This window comes from Lycium barbarum, chromosome 8 (assembly GCF_019175385.1).
Source record: "Lycium barbarum isolate Lr01 chromosome 8, ASM1917538v2, whole genome shotgun sequence".
Lineage (NCBI taxonomy): Eukaryota > Viridiplantae > Streptophyta > Magnoliopsida > Solanales > Solanaceae > Lycium > Lycium barbarum.
In genome coordinates, this window is record NC_083344.1 from 107278291 (window position 1) to 107297875 (window position 19585).

Sequence of the window (19585 nt, forward strand, 5' to 3'; positions counted from 1 at the left end):
TCAAATTAGATTTATTTTCATTAAAAAAATGATAAAATCAATTAAATGACTAAAAAGGGGGAAAAGTTTAATATCTTACCGCACATGAAGAGCAGTGTACAAAGTGAAACCTGAAGTTAAATTATCCGATTTCATTAAAATGAAATATTTGAAACATATGTGAAAATTTCGTTCTAATGTGGAACATTAAAATTTTAAAACATAATTTTACCTCAATTTCTATCCCAATATTTTATTTCGTGATATTCTAAGATGTCATACATATTCAACTTATAATATTATTTATATTACTTTTTCAATTTTAATTTTTTTTAACCACGCTAATTTAACCATTAATGTGATTCAATCAAATTAAAACATTAAAATTTGAAGTTCAATCAACTACTTTCATGTATAAAAATATACAAAAAATATTTAGTATGTTATGGATACAGAGCACAAAGACATAGAGCCCGTTTGGATTGGCTTATAAGTTGCTTATAAGCTGTTTTTAGCTTTTTTTGAGTGTTTGGCTGGCCAGCTTAAAGTCATTTTGTGATTAAAATAAGCTCAAAAAAATAATTGGGCTCATTTGATTTAGCTTATCTAAAGCAGCTTATAAGCTGAAAACAGCTTATAAGCCAAAAAAAAAAAAAGTTAAACTACCCCAACTTATTTTTTTTTGGCTTATAAGCATAAGCCCATCCAAACAGGCTCATAGTGTCATTTATATGCATGTCTATATACAATATTCAAAATAACACGCTTTATTATAATACAGTTAAGAAATAATTTAAAACAGTATAATTCATGACTATGTCAGCTCTCGTTGTTGACAGTGAGCCAGCTAGCATGATTATTAAAGAAAAAGTGAAAGACATGGTATAAGGTGAATAAACAAACAAAATCGTGCTTTAGCGTGAATAAACAATCTAATTAATGTTAAAAATGTTTAGTTTATCTTTAAGAATAGCTATCGTTAGTATACTAATCTTTTGGTAAACAACAAAACACGAAGTCTCTGTCTAAAAGACCACAATGAACCTTTTCTTTTTGCCTTTCTAGCGTCGTAGAAAAACATGTTGAGGACTCTAAATAGGTAAACATTTACTTGAAATGAGTATTTATATTTAATTAAATTAACTTTAAAAATTAATGAATTAAGGCGAAAATGCATATTACTTAATCTTGATTAAGTGTTAAAATGTATATGCGAGAGTCAAAATATATGTCTTACATTCATTGACTTGGCGTAAACACTTTCTCCATAATCTGGTGTTTAAGGTTGAGTTCGCAAAGGTTGATTAAAATTTATGGACTATTTTCAAAACATGGTCGTCCATAAATATTTATTACATTAACCTGAAAAAATCACTTTTCAAGAAAGTAAAAAGAAAAAAAAATTCACAAATAAAGTTTTTGTTGATGTGTTGCAAATTACCGCACAAGTCACCCCGCCCAATAGTACAATCATGGAGTTAATTATGTTCTAGGTACGAACCACTCTAGCATATGATATAACATGACTCTCTATTAGCCAACTCATTGGGAAGACAACTCACATTCTTCAATTAAATCAACCCCAAGAGGATATACATGCTCTACCACCTCCCCTTGAGTATAACACTACACAATTGGTTTGACCACTTCTCTTAATGGCGACAGACCCACATAATTCTATAATTAACGCCAACCTAACTAGTATTCAACCGAATGTCGTGTCCAAAGACCAAATCATGCTTTCTCCCGTCAATTCTACACATATATACGAGTCACTAATCAAAGTCTAATTAAAGTAAACCATAACCGACCTCGAGGCCGAGCAGGTGCTACGAACAATCACGGAGTCTTCATCCCTTGCTTCCAAATCCGGAGGCCACAACGGGGTAGTCTTGCTCAAGTCTCTATGCGTTCTGCCCAGAAATTCTCCCAAGTGACGGCTTAGAGAAGGTATGGTGGAAAAGTGGGAATTAATTCCGTAATAGGGTTTTTAACCTGGTCTGGTCCGCTCGGACCGCTGAAGCGGTCTACTTGTCCGCTATGGCGGGTCCTGGACCGCTGTGGCGAGGCTGTCCTGTTACACCCCCCCCCCCCCCCCCCCACTTTCAGAGCATGAGCATGCCCCGTACTTCACCATAGTAATAGTCAGAGACGTCCCATAAAGTTTTGAAAGGTACAAGCCATGGGAAGTACGTAACAATGGAGTAAAGGATGAATTGCGATCTCGTAAGTCGTAACTGGGAAGGACAACCTTGAAACATGAGAACATGCCCATTATCAAGTATAATAAATGATAAATAGTATGTAGGGGAGTTTTGGAAGATTCCGGGACCAAGCAAATCAAAGAAAATAAGTTTTGTCGAAAATTTGAAAAAAGTTGGCAGAATTAAGAACAAAAAATTTGGGTCAATTTTGGAGGGGTATATCTCCGGGTATATGGGGAGTTTTAAGTGGGTCGAGTATAGTTTCCAACGCAACAAAAAATTTGGGTCAATGAAGTTCGTCGAGTATAGTTTCCAACGCAACAAACCACTTATTGATAAGACATCGGAGTAGAGAATTATGGACGTTACAAATTCGGCTGACAAAGCAGAAACGCGTGCTACAGTACTGCTACAGTAAACTGCCACAGTGAACCCGACCCGAATTTGACCCCTATATAAAGGGTAAAAACTCCTTTTTTTTCACCAGATTTTAGCCCAAAAACTTCCAGATTTTAGAAGGGAGAGTGAGGGTATTAAAAAGTGAGCAATTTTCAAGTAGCGGAGTAGTGGTTTAGGTCCGGATAACGCATGGTTGTGATTCTAGTATTGTTTTGCGGTGGATTTTAGCGTGGATATTGAGGATATTTCTATCTTAACAAGAAAAAAAAGGTATGAATCTTTCTCTTTTGGTATTATTTAAGACTTATTTACGGAGATAAAGTCGTAAAATAATTGTATAGTAAGTTGGTTAGTTATAAAAGTTAGAAAATAGCGTGTGCGCTGTTTTATGGCATATGTTGGTGTTGAAAGTGATGTTGTTAATGTTGGTATTGAGGTTATTGTTGTTGGTTGCTGAATTGGGGTTTCGGGTTAGGCATATAAACAGGGGAGATGCTGCCCGTTTTTCGGCAGAGTATAGAGTAGTTTGAGTTGAAAGTTTAGTATAAGTATACTATGATGAGTTTAATGATAGTGTGAATCCTCTTAAATGTAGACTCACGAATTTGGACGAATAAGTGTGGATAACTGGAGGTTGAACAGGTATGTTAAGGCTAGTCCCTTTCTTCTAAAGGCATGATTCCTTTCTTATGAATCCAATAGGTGTTTTCCAAATATCCCATGATCCCTTTCTGTGAATCCATAAATGTTTTCCAAGAATATTTTTATTCTCACAAGCTAGAGATTCATGATTCATAGAGTTCTTATGATGCTAAAGATAAACATGTTTTATGATGACGATGATCCTATCTCTAGAAACTCCTATGTTATAATTCCCTACATATGTTTCATAACCTCCTTACTTCTAAAAGTTAGAGTTCATGATTCAAAGGCATGACTTCTTTCTTGATAATCCATAAATGTTTTCCAAAATGTCCCTATTTTCCGAGTCAAAGATTTATGATTCTATAAGCTTTTATGACAACAACAACGGACATGTTTTTACAATGTTAATGACGATGCTAAAGATGAGAATGTTTCTATGATGATTACGACGATGATGATGATTTCATGTTTAAAAGTCCCAAGCTTATGATTTCAATGTGAATATGAGAATGTTGAGTTATTTTAGTGATTTTCTTGATTTTTATTCACTGTCGTTGATCTCGCCTTATAATAATTGTTCCTTCAGGGTGAGATAGACAGATGATGATTATTCCATAATATAATCGGAGGTTACCGACCTTACGTCACTCTGATGAATTTATAGCTTTTATTTGGCTCTCATGCATGCTTTATATATATGTATGTATTTTCTCACACCGCGCCGCGCTATAGTTGGCCGGGCATGACACGTAGATGTGTACACCACTGTAGTGGGCATGTTATGATATTGCCCCGGACGCGGGCTAATGATGATAACACCGAGCCTTAATGGCCGGGCATGATACTATATATATGACACCGAGCCTTAATGGTCGGGCATGGTACTATACATATATATAAAAATATTTTTTTTAAAGGCTAAGCATGCATGACATCCGCCTTATGAGGCATTCAGATGTACAAGTTATCTCTCTTATTCCATGTTACCTTTCATATCAATATTATGTTGTTATTCATGCCTTACATACTCAGTACATTATTCGTACTGACGTCCCTTCTTGTGGACGCTGCGCTCATGCCCGCAGGTAGGCAGGGAGACGGGTCAGACCCGTAGGTGCTCTATCAGCGAATTCTCAGGAGCACTCCACTTACTTTGGAGCTGCAGTCTATTTGGTATTGTCCTTATGATCATTTGTATTCTATGTAGAGGCTCGTCGACGTGTGTGTACAGTTAGATGTTTTATATCTCCACCGGTTCATATTGTTGTATAATATATTGGTGGCCTCGCCGGCCTTATTTTTAGCTCGTGATACTTTACTGTTAACCTTGCCGACTTTATGATATACGTTATGATGTGGCGACCTTGTCGGTCCACATATGAACATATGTGCTGAATGATCGGATATTCCTATGTTGGGCCTTTTCTGTGTGCAGGTGTTCTTTGAGTTATGGTTTATAATGTTCAAAGTAACGGATAAGTCAGGTGGTTCCCGGCCTACTGGTCGGAGCTCGTCATACTCCTGGTAGGGATGTGAGAAAGTGGTATCAGAGCAGTTCATTCTAAGGAATGTCTACGAGCCGTGTCCAGTAAAGTCTTGTTTATGGGTGTGAAGCGCGCCACACTTATAAACAAGAGGCTACAGGGCATTTAGGAACCATTGACCTTTCTTTCTTATCTTAGATCGTGCCATAGAGCTAAATCATAGGATATGATGTCCCTGATCCTAACCCAAATGTTTTGATCATGGATAAACAGTTAATTATGCCGCTATAAGGAAATTGCTGAGAATTGAAGTTTGTTCATTCGAAAAGTATGTTTCCTATTTTATTAATATGGATAGACGTTGATATAAGAACTTGAGCAAGATATTATGGGTATTTGTGATTGCTCTGTGGGGCATTGGATGTGTTTTCTGGGCTGTGTGCAGGAATGAGGTAGTATGAATTATAGAGGAAATTCTGCCGAATTTTTTACAAATTGAATTGTTTGCATGTCTATAGAGAAAGAGTAAAGGGAAAATGTGACCATCAGCCGTTTGGTAAGTCATGATTGAAGGAACAATTATGCGATGCTTTCAAAGAGAAGTTTTAGAATGATCTTAATTTAATTTAAAAGAGGAACCCTGGAGGAAAAAATGGTTAGTAGTTAAAGAAACTGGAATGAGTTGCATCCGATATTTCGGAGGATCGATACTTATTGGAAACATAGAGAAAGTTGACATTAGGAACTCAAATACGGTATTACGATTTATAGATTTGATTGGTTAGTGAGAGATAACAAAGAGATATTGACATGGAAAAGGAAGTTAACGAGTATGGAAAAGTATACTATGATGAGTTTAATGATAGTGTGAATCCTCTTAAATGTAGACTCACGAATTCGGACGAATAAATGTGGATAACTGGAGGTTGAACAGGTATGTTAAGGCTAGTCCCTTTCTTCTAAAGGCATGATTCCTTTCTTATGAATCCAATAGGTGTTTTCCAAATGTCCCATGATCCCTTTCTGTGAATCCATAAATGTTTTCCAAGAATATTTTTATTCTCAAAAGCTAGAGATTCATGATTCATAGAGTTCTTATGATGCTAAAGATAAACATGTTTTATAATGACGATGATCCTATCTCTAGAAACTCCTATGTTATAATTCCCTACATATGTTTCATAACCTTCTTACTTCCAAAAGTTAGAGTTCATGATTCAAAGGCATGACTTCTTTCTTGATAATCCATAAATGTTTTCCAAAATGTCCCTATTTTCCGAGTCAAAGATTTATGATTCTATAAGCTTTTATGACAACAACAACGGACATGTTTTTACAATGTTAATGACAATGCTAAAGATGAGAATGTTTCTATGATGATTACGACGATGATGGTGATTTCATGTTTAAAAGTCCCAAGCTTATGATTTCAATGTGAATATGAGAATGTTGAGTTATTTTAGTGATTTTCTTGATTTTTATTCACTGTCGTTGATCTCGCCTTATAATAATTGTTCCTTCAAGGTGAGATAGACAGATGATGATTATTCCATAATATAATCGGAGCTTACCGAGCTTACGTCACTCCGATGAATTTATAGCTTTAATTTGGTTCTCATGCATGCTTTATATATATGTATGTATTTTCTCACACCGCGCCGCGCTATAGTTGGCCGAGCATGGCACGTAGATGTGCACACCACTGCAGTGGGCATGTTATGATATTGCCCCGGACGCGGGCTAATGATGATAACAACAATCCTTAATGGCCGGGCATGATACTATATATATGACACCGAGCCTTAATGGCCGGGCATGGTACTATATATATGACACCGAGCCTTAGTGGCCGGGCATGGCACTATACATATGTATAAAAAAAAAAAATTAAAGGCTAAGCATGCATGACATCCGCCTTATGAGGCATTCAGATGTACAGGTTATCTCTCTTATTCCATGTTACCTTTCATATCAATATTATGTTGTTATTCATGCCTTACATACTCATTACATTATTCGTACTGACGTCCCTTCTTGTGGACGCTGCGCTCATGCCCGCAGGTAGACATGGAGACGGGTCAGACCCATAGGTGCTCTATCAGCAAATTCTCAGGAGCACTCCACTTACTTCGGAGCTGCAGCCTATTTAGTATTGTCCTTATGATCGTTTGTATTCTATGTAGAGGCTCGTAGACGTGTGTGTACAGTTAGATGTTTTATACCTCAACCGGTTTATATTGTTGTATAATATATTGGTTGACTCGTCGGCCTTATTTTGAGCTCGTGATACTTTACTGTTAGCCTTGCCGGCTTTATGATATACGTTATGATGTGGCGACCTTGTCGGTCCACATATGAACATATGTGCTGAATGATCGGATATTCCTATGTTGGGCCTTTTCTGCGTGCAGGTGTTCTTTGAGTTATGGTTTATAATGTTCAAAGTAACGGATAAGTCAGGTGGTTCCCGACCTACTGGTCGGAGCCCGTCATACTCCTGATAGGGGTGTGACATGTCCTATCCGGGCCCACAACATTTTAACTCCTGCCAATGTGATCACGGTAAAACAAATTTACATGAAAAACTCCCCTGTGGACTAATTTTTAACAAGAAACTTGGTTTTCATATACAGGCTGCTGAAGGTCCAATCTCGACCAGGCGGATCGTAACAAGTCTAGTGAGGCGATTAATATAGGCTTAGCCCAATGAAGCTGACGAGGCCAAAGTGCATAGGAAATTTCGCTCGTACTCTGTCAAATTCTAATATAATTTAAGATATCGTCCCACAGAGATTAGAAAATCTATGCTACAGACTTGTAGTATTTTTGCTGCTATTTGAGAGAATCAAATTAATGAAAGGAGAGTAGTGACTTAAATTTGTAAATTAGTTTAACAAAAGAAACAACTTTCAAAAGATTATCTTAAAAGAAAGAGTTGGGAGTCATTGAATCCACTTAGTGTATATATGACAATAAAACCTTGTTTTAGTAAATTCCACAAAACAGTAGAAATAGTTCCTAGACTTGATTTGTGTTATGAGGAATAAAGACCTCTTGAGATTAGTCCTTAAATTAATAAACTTATTTGAAACAATCCCTCCGCGAGAATTAGAATTGAAAGAAATAAGATAGAGATCCCTCAAATCAATAAACTTATTTGAGACTGTCCCTCCGTGAGAATTAGGACGGAAAGAAATAAGATAAAGATTTAAACCTAAGAACTAACTTGAAATAACCCCTCCGTGAGAATTAGGATTAAAAGAAGCAAGTTCAAAGATTTGGAATAATAGATGACTAAAAATTATTATTACATATATATTTTATGTGATTATTATAGTATATTAATTTCCCTCCTTGTTAGAAGTACAAATTAATATAACTATAATCATAACACAAAATATACTAAGTAACGATAATGATTAGTAGAACATATCATTCCAACACAAAGTATGACACTTAAATAATATCAAGACGAGGAATGACTAAAATAAGATAATATAACATTACACCAAGTTTCATCAACTATCCCAACAAAAAGAGATTACTCCATTATGGAGTTAGAAAAGAGAAAATAAGAATTAAAGAAGCTAGAAATATTGAAAGACTTGGAGAAATATTTTTACTACAAAGGAAAGAAAAGAGAATAGAACAAGATTGACACTTTGTCTTCTAAATTATTGGATGATTTGTAAGCAAAATAATGCTTCTATTTATAGGAAAATGTAGTGTCTCTCCCCTACGGGTGTATTCCTTGAAGTAGTGCTCACATCCGTGACCTTACTTGACGGGTGAGAGTATAATAATAGTTGACGGGTGAAAGACTTGCAACTTCTTTCTTGATGCCCACAGTTGACGGGTGTGAGTATGAAGCGGTGACACCCGTGGATTTGACACTTGATGGGTGTGAGTATGAAGCAGTGACACCTGTGGATTTCAACACTTGACGGGTGTGAGTACGAAGTGGTGAAACCCGTGGATTTTGCAACTCTTTTCTTGATGCCCATAATTGACGGGTGTGAGTATGAAGCGGTGACACCCGTGGATTTCAACACTTGATGGATGTGAGTATGAAGCGGTGACACCCGTGGATTTCGCAACTTCTCACAATGTTGTCTTTTGTAATTCCACATGTAAAACTCCATGGTTATGACTTATGAATTCGTGGTTGAACCTATTGAATTCTTTACTTACTTCTTTGACAATTTGTTTCTTCTATATTCTTCTGCATTACTCTTCTTCCTGTAGAAATTGTCAGAAAATATGCGAGAATAAGATATATTTATTCATGTTTTATTTAAAAACTTATTTTTATATACAAAATATCATGAATAATTTATATCCATTAAACTCCCCATACTTGAATTTTTGCTCGTCCTCGAGGAAAAAGATAATTTTCAAACATTTAAAAATCAATGATCTTTATAGGATAGAAAAATTATTCAGAAATAAATTTCTTTCATAATTCTCAATATAATCAAACCTTTTCAAGTTCACCAAATATTTTTCTTGATTTCTGAATTCCGCTTTGATTAGAAAGAACTTGCACTCTTTTTTCCCTTGAATCTTTTAGAATTGATAAATTTATAATCACTTATTCATTTAATATCACAGTCTTGTCCATAGGCTTGCTCCTTATGTTTATCTCCACTAATATAGATTCAACACTGTTTTCTGAAATCATCTTAGGACTTTTATTGGCTTATTCAAGCTTCAGGCTGGTAAGGTAAGGATATTTTAATAGTGACTTTTCTTCTCCCAGCATGGAGTAGATATATAAAGCTCTTTATATATATATATATATATATTTCTCCATTTGATAAACTTTTCTTGATTTTCATTTCTCCTCTTTTGCAATGTTTCAAAGACTTGTATATTCACAATTTTCTTTTTCTCAACCCCCTTTTTTTTTTCTTTCACTTTCTTCCCTTTTTTGGTTTCTGCTCATTTATTTATAGCTGGAAGAACTAGGAGATCTCTATGTGTGTATGCGTATATATGTATATACACACATATATGTAGAATATTATGGTGTCCAGAAAAAGAGAAACAAAAATTATGGCTCAAAGAAGGGTTCTAAAAGGGAAAATGTGTATGCTTGGGTAAAAATGAAAAGGTTAAAATAGGCTATGAAAGAAGGCCTAATATCATTTTTAAAAAATAAGTGTCATCCATTATTTCGCCTTGAAAAACATTAAGAGCAAGTTCTAGCTAATAGAGTGATTCTTCCTGTTTGGTGATCATAACTTTTCTCAATTCCAACGATTTCTTGAGTTGAAGACGATTGCTCTTTCTTTCACAAGTCAAAATCATAGACATGAAAATCATTTGGTGAAGGTAAAAAGAAATTAATCTTGAACATAATGTAAAGAACTTTTTTTTTTAAACTAAAATACCTACAACGAGATCAAGTTTAAAGAAATACATATATAATATTTATAAATAAAGTAAAAATATTTTTGGCTTTCAAATTTACAACTGCAGAAGAAAGCTTAAAAGAAACTGTAGTCCCACACCTTATGTATGCCATATCATAGTTTTATATAATTTTTTTTTTTTAGTTCTTGGTCCTATCAAAAAGTTACCCATTACTAGTTCCTAATCATTGTTAGAGAGGAATACAATATTACCACTTTGAGGTATTAAAGTATTTCCCAGATTCCATCTTCTTTTTCACCTATGCAATATATATGTATGTATGTATGTAGCCTAAACAGAAGTAGCATATGCATATATACACAAAAACAGGTGGATTAGATCCAAAAAGTCTCCCCACACTTGAGCTTTTCATTCTTCCAGATGAAAATCAGTTTAAACGAGTCCTCCAATTCCACCTCCATTTTTTTTAAGATAAAATAAAACTTATGTTCTAACTAATATGTATATATATATATATATATATATATATATATATATATATATATACACACACACACACATGCACACAAAAACATACTTTAAAAAGAAATACATCTATATTATAGGCTTAAAATAACTGTGAACTCACATGTCTATATTAGACTGACTAATTCAAGACGTTATTAGTTATTTGATCTTGGTTTATTATAAACCAAAAAATTACCTGAGCCAGTAATTAACTTGTACAGTAAATTGGTTAACCAACCGGTTACTTAGGCATACCGATCACCATGGAATTACTCCTTTGTAGGTAACTCTGTTTTTGTAGAGACCTTCATGAGATGCTCCGATTGTACACTAACCTGGATATTAACCAGATTAATTGGTTAAGCAATTTATTGATGCAAATTTATAGTGGACTTTTGAGGTTCCATTGCTTCACCCTCAATGGCTACGGGTTGAAAATAGGAGTTCTGAGTTTAATGTTGCCAGCTCGACTTATTGACTTCTTGATTCATCATTTAATCAGACTCACCGATGGTTGTTCCTCAAATTGTCCGCCAAAATATAATTTCAGCCTGTGACCATTTACCTTAAACTTGTTTTCGCCACTGCTCTGTTGAATTTCAATAGCTCCATATGAAGTGACATTTGTAACATTGTAGGGACCTATCCACCGGGATTTTAGTTTTCCAGGAAATAGCCTAAGACTGCTATTATAAAAAAGTACCGAGTCTCCAATTTTAAAACTCTTTGGTCGGATCAAATTGTCATGCCATGTTTTTGTTTTTTCTTTAAAAATTCTCGTATTTTCATAGGCTCCCAACCTCATTTCTTCTAATTCATTAATTTGGAGAAATCTATTTTTTCCAGCAGAGGTCAATTCATAATTTAGTACTCTTAACGCCCAAAAAGCTTTGTGTTCTAATTCAACAGGTAAATGACAAGCTTTTCCAAAGGCTAATCTATACGGAGATGTTCCGATTGGCGTTTTGAAAGCCGTTCGGTATGCCCATAGAGCATCATCTAATTTTAAAGCCAGTCTTTTCTTGAGATTCCAACCGTCCTTTCAAGTATTCTTTTTAATTCGCGGTTGGATACCTCAACTTGCCCTTGAGTTTGAGCATGATATGGTGTTCCTGTTTTATGAGTCACTATATTTTGACAGCAATGAAGAAAATTGCTTATTGATGAAATGAGTCCCTTGATCGCTAATGATGACTCATGGTGTGCCGAATCTGGTAAAAATATTTTTTCTAAGAAAATCACACACGGTATGAGCATCATTTTTTTGTAGGAATTGCTTCAACCTACCTTGATACATAATCCACAGCTACAAGGATATATGTATAAGAGTGAAAAGAAGGAAAAGGACCCATAAAATCTATTACCCAAACATCAAATATTTCACATACCTGTATTGATTGTAATGGCATTTCATCTCTCTTAGTTATATTACCTGTTCTCTGACATTTATCACATTGTGTAACATATGCCCGAGAATCTTTAAATATTGTCGGCCAGAAGAATCCAGCTTTCAAAACTTTAAAGGCAGTTCGGTTGGCTGCATAATGTCCACCAATTGCTCCCCCATGACAGTGGTAAAGTATGTTCTTCATATCCTCCTCAGGTACGTAACGTCTATTGATATTATCTGCACAATTTTTCAACAAGTAAGGTTCACCCCACATGTAATATTTAGCATCAGACATAAGCCTTTTCTTTGCTGATAAGTGAGATCTTGAGGTGTCCACTTTCCAACCAAGTAATTTGCGATATCTGCAAACCAGGGTGGTTGAGTTACAACAGAAAAAATATGCTCATCGGAAAATTCTTCTTTTATCTCAGTAAACTCAAGAGGAGGGTTCTCTAATCTAGACAAATGGTCAGCTACTTGATTTTCAGTTCCCTTCTTGTCTTTTATTTCAAGGTCAAATTCTTGTGGAAGTAAAATCCATCTTAACAATCTAGGTCGAGCATCTTTCTTTGCTAAGAGGTATTTTAAAGCTGCATGGTCAGTAAAAACAGTAACCTTGGTCCCTATTAAATAGGAACGAAACTTGTCAAATGTAAATACTACTGCCAGTAATTCTTTTTTTGTAGTTGCATAATTCAACTGAGCCTCATTCAATGTTCTACTAGCATAGTAAATGGGACGAAAAATCTTATCTTTTCTCTGGCCTAAAACAGCTCCTACGGCTGTATCACTAGCATCACACATGACCTCAAAAGGTTGGCTCCAATCACGGGACACAACTATAGGGGCTGTGGACAATCTTTCCTTAAGGGTTTCAAATGCCTTCAAATAATCACCTGAAAATTCAAACTTAACATCTTTCATCAAAAAGTTAGTCAGCGGTTTTGAAATCTTTGAAAAGTTTGTTATGAACCGTCTGTAAAAACCTGCATGCCCTAAAAAACTTCTAATGCTTTTAACTGTTGTGGGAGGGGGTAATCTTGCTATAACATCAATTTTAGCCTTATCAACTTCTATCCCTTTAGCAGTGATTTTATGTCCTAGAACAATTCCTTCTGTAATCATAAAATGACATTTCTCCCAATTAAGAATCAAGTTTGTCTCTTCACATCTCTTAAGAACTAAGGTCAAATGGTAAAGACAATCTTCAAATGATTTTCCAAAAAGAGTGAAATCATCCATAAAAAATCTCTAGAAATTTTTCGGTCATGTCTGAGAAAATTGTTGACATACAACGTTGAAATATGGCAGGTGCATTACATAAACCAAATGGCATTCTCCTATAGGCATATGTTCCATGGGGACATGTGAAAGTTGTCTTATCCTGGTCTGCTGGTGCTATTGGTATCTGGTTATAACCTGAATATCCATCAAGAAAACAGTAAAAACTATATCCTGCTACCCTTTCCAACATTTGATCGATAAATGGTAAAGGAAAATGATTTTTTCTGGTAGCATCACTGAGGCGACTATGATCAATACAAACTCTCCATCCAGTAATTGTTCTAGTAGGTATGAGTTCATTATTTTCATTTTTCATGACCGTCATACCTCATTTTTTTGGTACTACTTGAACAGGACTTACCCAAGGGCTATCTGAAATGGGGTAGATGATACCTGCCGCAAGAAGTTTAATTATTTCATTTTTCACCACTTCTTGCATTGTAGGATTCAATCTCCTTTAGGGCTGGACTATTGGTTTGTAGCTATCTTCCATGAGGATTCTGTGCGTACAAATAGCTGGACTAATCCCTTTGATATCTGCCACTGTCCACCCTAAGGCTTCTTTGTGTGCTCGTAGTACTTTAATTAAACCGTCTTCCTGTTCAACAGATAGAGAAGATGAAATAATTACTGGAAATAATTTATGCTCAAGATAAACATATTTCAAATGAGAACGAAGAATTTTGAGTTCCATTTTTGGTTGAACTTCTTCCGCTTGTATCTCCTCATCCTTATAACGTTTTTCCAATATTTCAGCTTCGCTCCTGATGGTAGGGTCATCATCTTGTGAGGTGCCAGATTTGGACAAGCATTTTTCCATAGAATCAAGAATCAATTTATCATCTTTGAATTCATCTGCAAGATCACTAATCATGTCAATTGAAAAACATGGGGATGATGTCTCATCTCCTGAAAATCTTAGCATTTTTTGCATATAAAAAATGACTCTTTCTTCATCTACTCTTAAAATTAATTGTCCTTGATGGACATCTACGATTGCTCTTCCTGTAGCAAGAAATGGTCTACCCAAAATTATCGGTTCATCAGGACATTCCTGCATTTTAAGTACTATAAAATCCACAGGGAAAATGAACTTATCAACTCTTACAAGAATATTATCAATTATTCCCTTAGGTTTTTTAGTACTTTGATCTGCAAACTGAAGAGAAACACTTGTGTTTTTTATTTCACCAAGATCCAATTTTCTAAAAATAGAAAAAGGCATTAGATTTATTAATGCCCCAGAGTCACAAAGTGTTTTTTCAAAATATACTCCTCCCAAAGTGCATGGAATTGTAAAACTACTTGGATCCCCGAGCTTTTGTGGTAGTTTGTTTTGAAATATAGCACTACATTTTTCAGTAAGTACTACCACAGAAGCTTCTTCCAGTTTTCTTTTGCTTGACAAAATTTCTTTTAGAAACTTAGCATATGAAGGCATTTGTAATAAAGCATCAGTAAAAGGAATATTTATGTGAATTTGTTTTAAAATATCCAAAAACTTGGCAAATTGACTATCAAGCTTTTCTCTGTTCATTTTTTGTGGAAAAGGAATCTTCACAGGGAAAATATTTTCCTCTTCCATTTTCTTTTCTTTTTCTTCTGATTGTTCAGAGGGTGTTTCAACATTCTTACCTTTGTCTACCTGTTGTGAAGATTGATTATTTTCTTGGGTGACCTTGTAAGGTTCATCAAGGTTCTTACCTGACCGTAAAGCGATGGCTTTAAGGTGCTCTTTTGGATTTTTCTGTGTATTGCTTGGTAAGGGACCTTGAATCTTTTCGGACACAAGAGTTGCCAATTGGCTTAACTGAATTTCTAGATTTTTTAGAGCTGAATTTTGACTCTTCATTTTTTCATCAGTGGATTTGATGTACCTGTACAATAGGTCATCAAGATTCATATGTGCCTATTGTGGCCTCTGTTGATATGGTCTGAAATTTGATGGCCCGCGATTTTGATTCTGGTATCCAGGAGGACCCTGTACCTGTTGCTATTGAAAGCTTTGGGATTTTTCAGCACCATTTGGATTGCTCCATTGAAAGCCTGGATGTTTTTGTGCCAATGGACTACCAAAAGAGTATGGCTTGTATCCGACGACATTAACCTGCTCATCATTTTGGTTGCTTGCTTGACATTCATGGTTTAGATGGTTTCCTCCACATATATCACATGCCTCAGCTTGGCATGACTTTTGTGTATTCTCCTGAAAAGATTCAAACTTTTGTGCCAAAGAAGCAATTTGTTGAGTTAGTGTATTTAAAGCATCGGCTTGAATTACAGTAGCAGCTTTCTTATTGATTAAACGATGAGATGGCCATTGAATGGCATTTTCAGATATTTCATTCATCATTTGCAAAGCTTCTTCTGTGGTTTTTCCCATAATGGAACCTCCTGCAGCTGCATCTATCACATTTCGAGAAGAAGGTTTTAGCCCATGATAAAAAATATACAACTGCATATGTTCAACAATGTCATGATGTGGACATTTTCTTAGCATGGCTTTTAATCTCTCCCAAGCCTGATAAACTGACTCCATGTCAGTCTGCAAGAAATTAGTAATATCTTGTCTTTACTTTGTGGTTTTAGCAGGGGAAAAATATTTATTTAAAATTTTTTGAGTCATCTGATCCCATGTGGTGATAGACCCTTGAGGCAAACTTCGCAACCAATTCTTGGCATCTCCTTTTAAAGAAAAAGGAAATAGCCTTAGCTTGATTGCTTCAGGGGATACTCTATTATATTTAGCAGTTTCAACTAATTCTAAGAAATCAATCAGATGACTATGTGGATCTTCACTAAGATCACCGGTGAATGTACATGATTGCTGAATTGTTTGAATTAATCCAGTCCTGATTTCAAAGTTGTTCGCTACAACTGGAGGGTTCCTCACACTAGATTCACATTTGAAGTGATCTGGTCTAGCATAATCCCTTAAAATTCTGTTTGCTGGTCTTGGCACCACTTCATCAAACTGATCCTTTAGAGCAAGTGGTGGTGGAATTCCTGGTGGGTGATTTTCAACTCCTTGTTGATGCTCCATTTCGTCACGAGTTACGCTCTGAGAAGTGGATGTTTGTTCCTTCCTGCGCAAACGAATAGATCTTTCAAATTCTGGATTGTAATAGGCCAACTCTTTTGAAGAAGAGCGGGTCATAAATAATAATAATAATAATAATAATTAGAACAACAACAACAACAACTATCTTTTAACACCACTAATAAAAATCACTTTTATATAGACAACAGATGGTAATACTAGTAATGTAATAATATAGCACTTCTATATAAAGAAAAGATATATAATGATAATAGAAAAAGTTATAATGATGGTAAGAATAGAGGTGATGTAACGATGAAATTGTAGGAAGACTAAATTTTATTTTATTTTCAAGAAAATTTATATGATTACAAATAAAAACACTAGTATTAATAAATATAATAATTATAATAGAACTTAGTTGGTAATGATAATATTAATGAATATATAGATAATAATAAACATAAACGTAAGTTCTAAAATTAATAACAAAACACTTAGTCTAAAGTAGATGTATGCCAATCCCCGGCAACGGCGCCAAAAATTTGACGAGGCCAAAGTGCATAGGAAATTTCGCTCGTACTCTGTCAAATTCTAATATAGTTTAAGATATCGTCCCACAGAGATTGGAAAATCTATGCTACAGACTTGTAGTATTTTTGCTGCTATTTGAGAGAATCAGATTGATGAAAGGAGAGTAGTGACTTAAATTTGTAAATTACTTTAACAAAAGAAACAACTTTCAAAAGATTATCTTAAAAGAAAGAGTTGGGAGTCGTTGAATCCACTTAGTGTATATATGACAATAAAATCTTTTTTTAGTAAATTCCACAAAACAATAGAAATAGTTCCTAGACTTGATTTGTGTTATGAGGAATACCTCTTGCGATTAGTCCTTAAATCAATAAACTTATTTGAAACAATCCCTCCGCGAGAATTAGAATTGAAAGAAATAAGATAGAGATCCCTCAAATCAATAACCTTATTTGAGACTGTCCCTCTGTGAGAATTAGGACGGAAAGAAATAAGATAAAGATTTAAACCTAAGAACTAACTTGAAATAACCCCTCCGTGAGAATTAGGATTAAAAGAAGCAAGTTCAAAGATTTGGAATAATAGATGACTAAAAATTATTATTACATATATATTTTATGTGATTATTATAGTATATTAATTCCTTCCTTGTTAGAAGTACAAATTAATATAACTATAATCATAACACAAAATATACTAAGTAACGATAATGTTTAGTAGAACATATCATTCCAACACAAAGTATGACACTTAAATAATATCAAGACGAGGAATGACTAAAATAAGATAATATATGTCACGCCCCGAACCATGAACTGAGCGTAACATGGCACTCGGTGCCTTGCTGCATGTGACCGAGCGAACCACATGACTTGCTGAGTCTACATGGGACATAAACTGATGCGAAATATAAAGTAAACATGCATGAATTGTGAAAACATGGAGTTCAATAATCATAAGTCTAAAAATATTATTATTATTATTATTATTATTATTATTATTATTATTATTATTATTATTATTATTATTATTATATCATAAATGCGGAATTATGGTAAGGTAGCCATTGAGGCTAACTCAACTGAACATGACAATTGACTAGTCTATGAAACCTCTGACACGAATCTGACTGCTAAACTGTTCACCGGGACAAGGCCCTCGGCATACCTTAAATGCATAACTGACATAAATAGAAGTAAAGACACAACCTCGAATGAGATGGGGCTCACCAAAAGCTGTACGAGCAATGTCCTAATGAGCAAATCTGATGTCCTGTAAATCAATACCTGTATCGTGAAATGCAGGCCCCCCGGCAATAAAAAGGGGGCGTCAGCACATTGAATGTACTGGAATGTAAAGCAACTGAATGAAATAAACGTGGCACATGAAATAACATGATAAGAACTGAAACTGAAAACCTGGACATGAACATGAGCATGAGCATGGGTACTTATATATATATATATATATATATATATATATATATATATATATAACATAAGCAAAACATGATAAGTAGGGTGAGCATTTCATAAACCGACAATATGATATCACCACGTGGGTACGTGGAGTCTGGTACCTCGCCGGACCAGCAGAGCCCCCATACCTTGCCAGGGTATAAGGTGGTAACGTTCCTGATGGATCCATTCAGTGTAAAATTAAGGTATCGTCCTAACTGGGCGGAGCGATCCTTGTCCTACGGTGGCTACGTAGTTTCAGGCTATCTGAGCCTTCTCGGTAATTCGTGCAACTCCTAAAAACATGAACATAATATAGTTTGGCTGAGAAGCCCATGATTTTCGTGAAATAACTTGTAATCATGATTTCACGAAGTAACTTGTAACATAGCTTGTATCATGGTTTCATGAGATAACTTGTAGAATGGTTTCATGAAATAACTTGTATTTAGCATGTATATTTCTTGTATCATGGCATGAAAGTAATTATATGATTTAATTGCATGAAAACTTGTAGACATATAGGATATTCATGAAATAATCATTCTAGTCAAAAACATGCATGCAAGAACCCATGCAATACAAAATATGGGTTTTCATGGATTACGGACAGATCATCAATAATCATAATGAGTATCAAGAACACAATGATAGAATAATAGCAATTCAAACATAATATAGTCATAGACATGGACCTAGGGTTATCATGAGCATAGTATAGAATAGAAACCCTAGTTTGTTATCATGAGCATAATATAGAATAGAAACCCTAGTTTTGTAAAGCTTCATACTTTATGGATTAGGAGGCGTGGGGAAGAACAATGATGTTCCCACACGTAGATAGTAACTCTACATACCTGGTAATGCTCCAAAACTTGAATTAAAGAGTTGAACTTTGAAGAAGATTTCCAAAATCTTGAATTCTTGAACTTTGAGGTGGGTTTTCTTGAAAACCTAATTTAGGAATGATGATTTCTTGTTTGGATTACAAGGATATGTATTAGAATTGACTTGGAATAATTAAAGTAGGCTTACCTTGGTGTTCTGGATGATGGAGGAGGGTAGGAGGTCGTTCTAGGGCTTGAAGGAATGAAAAATAATGATTTGAACTGATATAGACGAATATATACTGTTCTGGAAAATTGAATTTTACACTCAGTTAAATACTGGCCGTATTTTAAATACGGTCCGTATTCCGTATGGACTACACTGCGGCTCTTGAGTAAAATGGCCATAATTCTTTGCACAGATGTCCGTTTGACCATCATAATATACCGTTGGAAAGG

General features: G+C 35.0%; 1 non-coding gene and 1 pseudogene across 1 annotated transcript; one reads left to right on the forward strand and one right to left on the reverse strand.

Annotated features, from left to right (window-relative positions):
• Window positions 1-10863: 10863 nt before the first annotated feature.
• LOC132608092 (uncharacterized) lies at window positions 10864-15171 on the reverse strand (annotated as a pseudogene).
• A 568-nt stretch (window positions 15172-15739) lies between these two features.
• LOC132608450 (small nucleolar RNA R71) lies at window positions 15740-15846 on the forward strand. Its single transcript, XR_009570370.1, has one exon. It is a non-coding gene; the product is annotated as a small nucleolar RNA R71 (small nucleolar RNA).
• Window positions 15847-19585: the final 3739 nt, after the last annotated feature.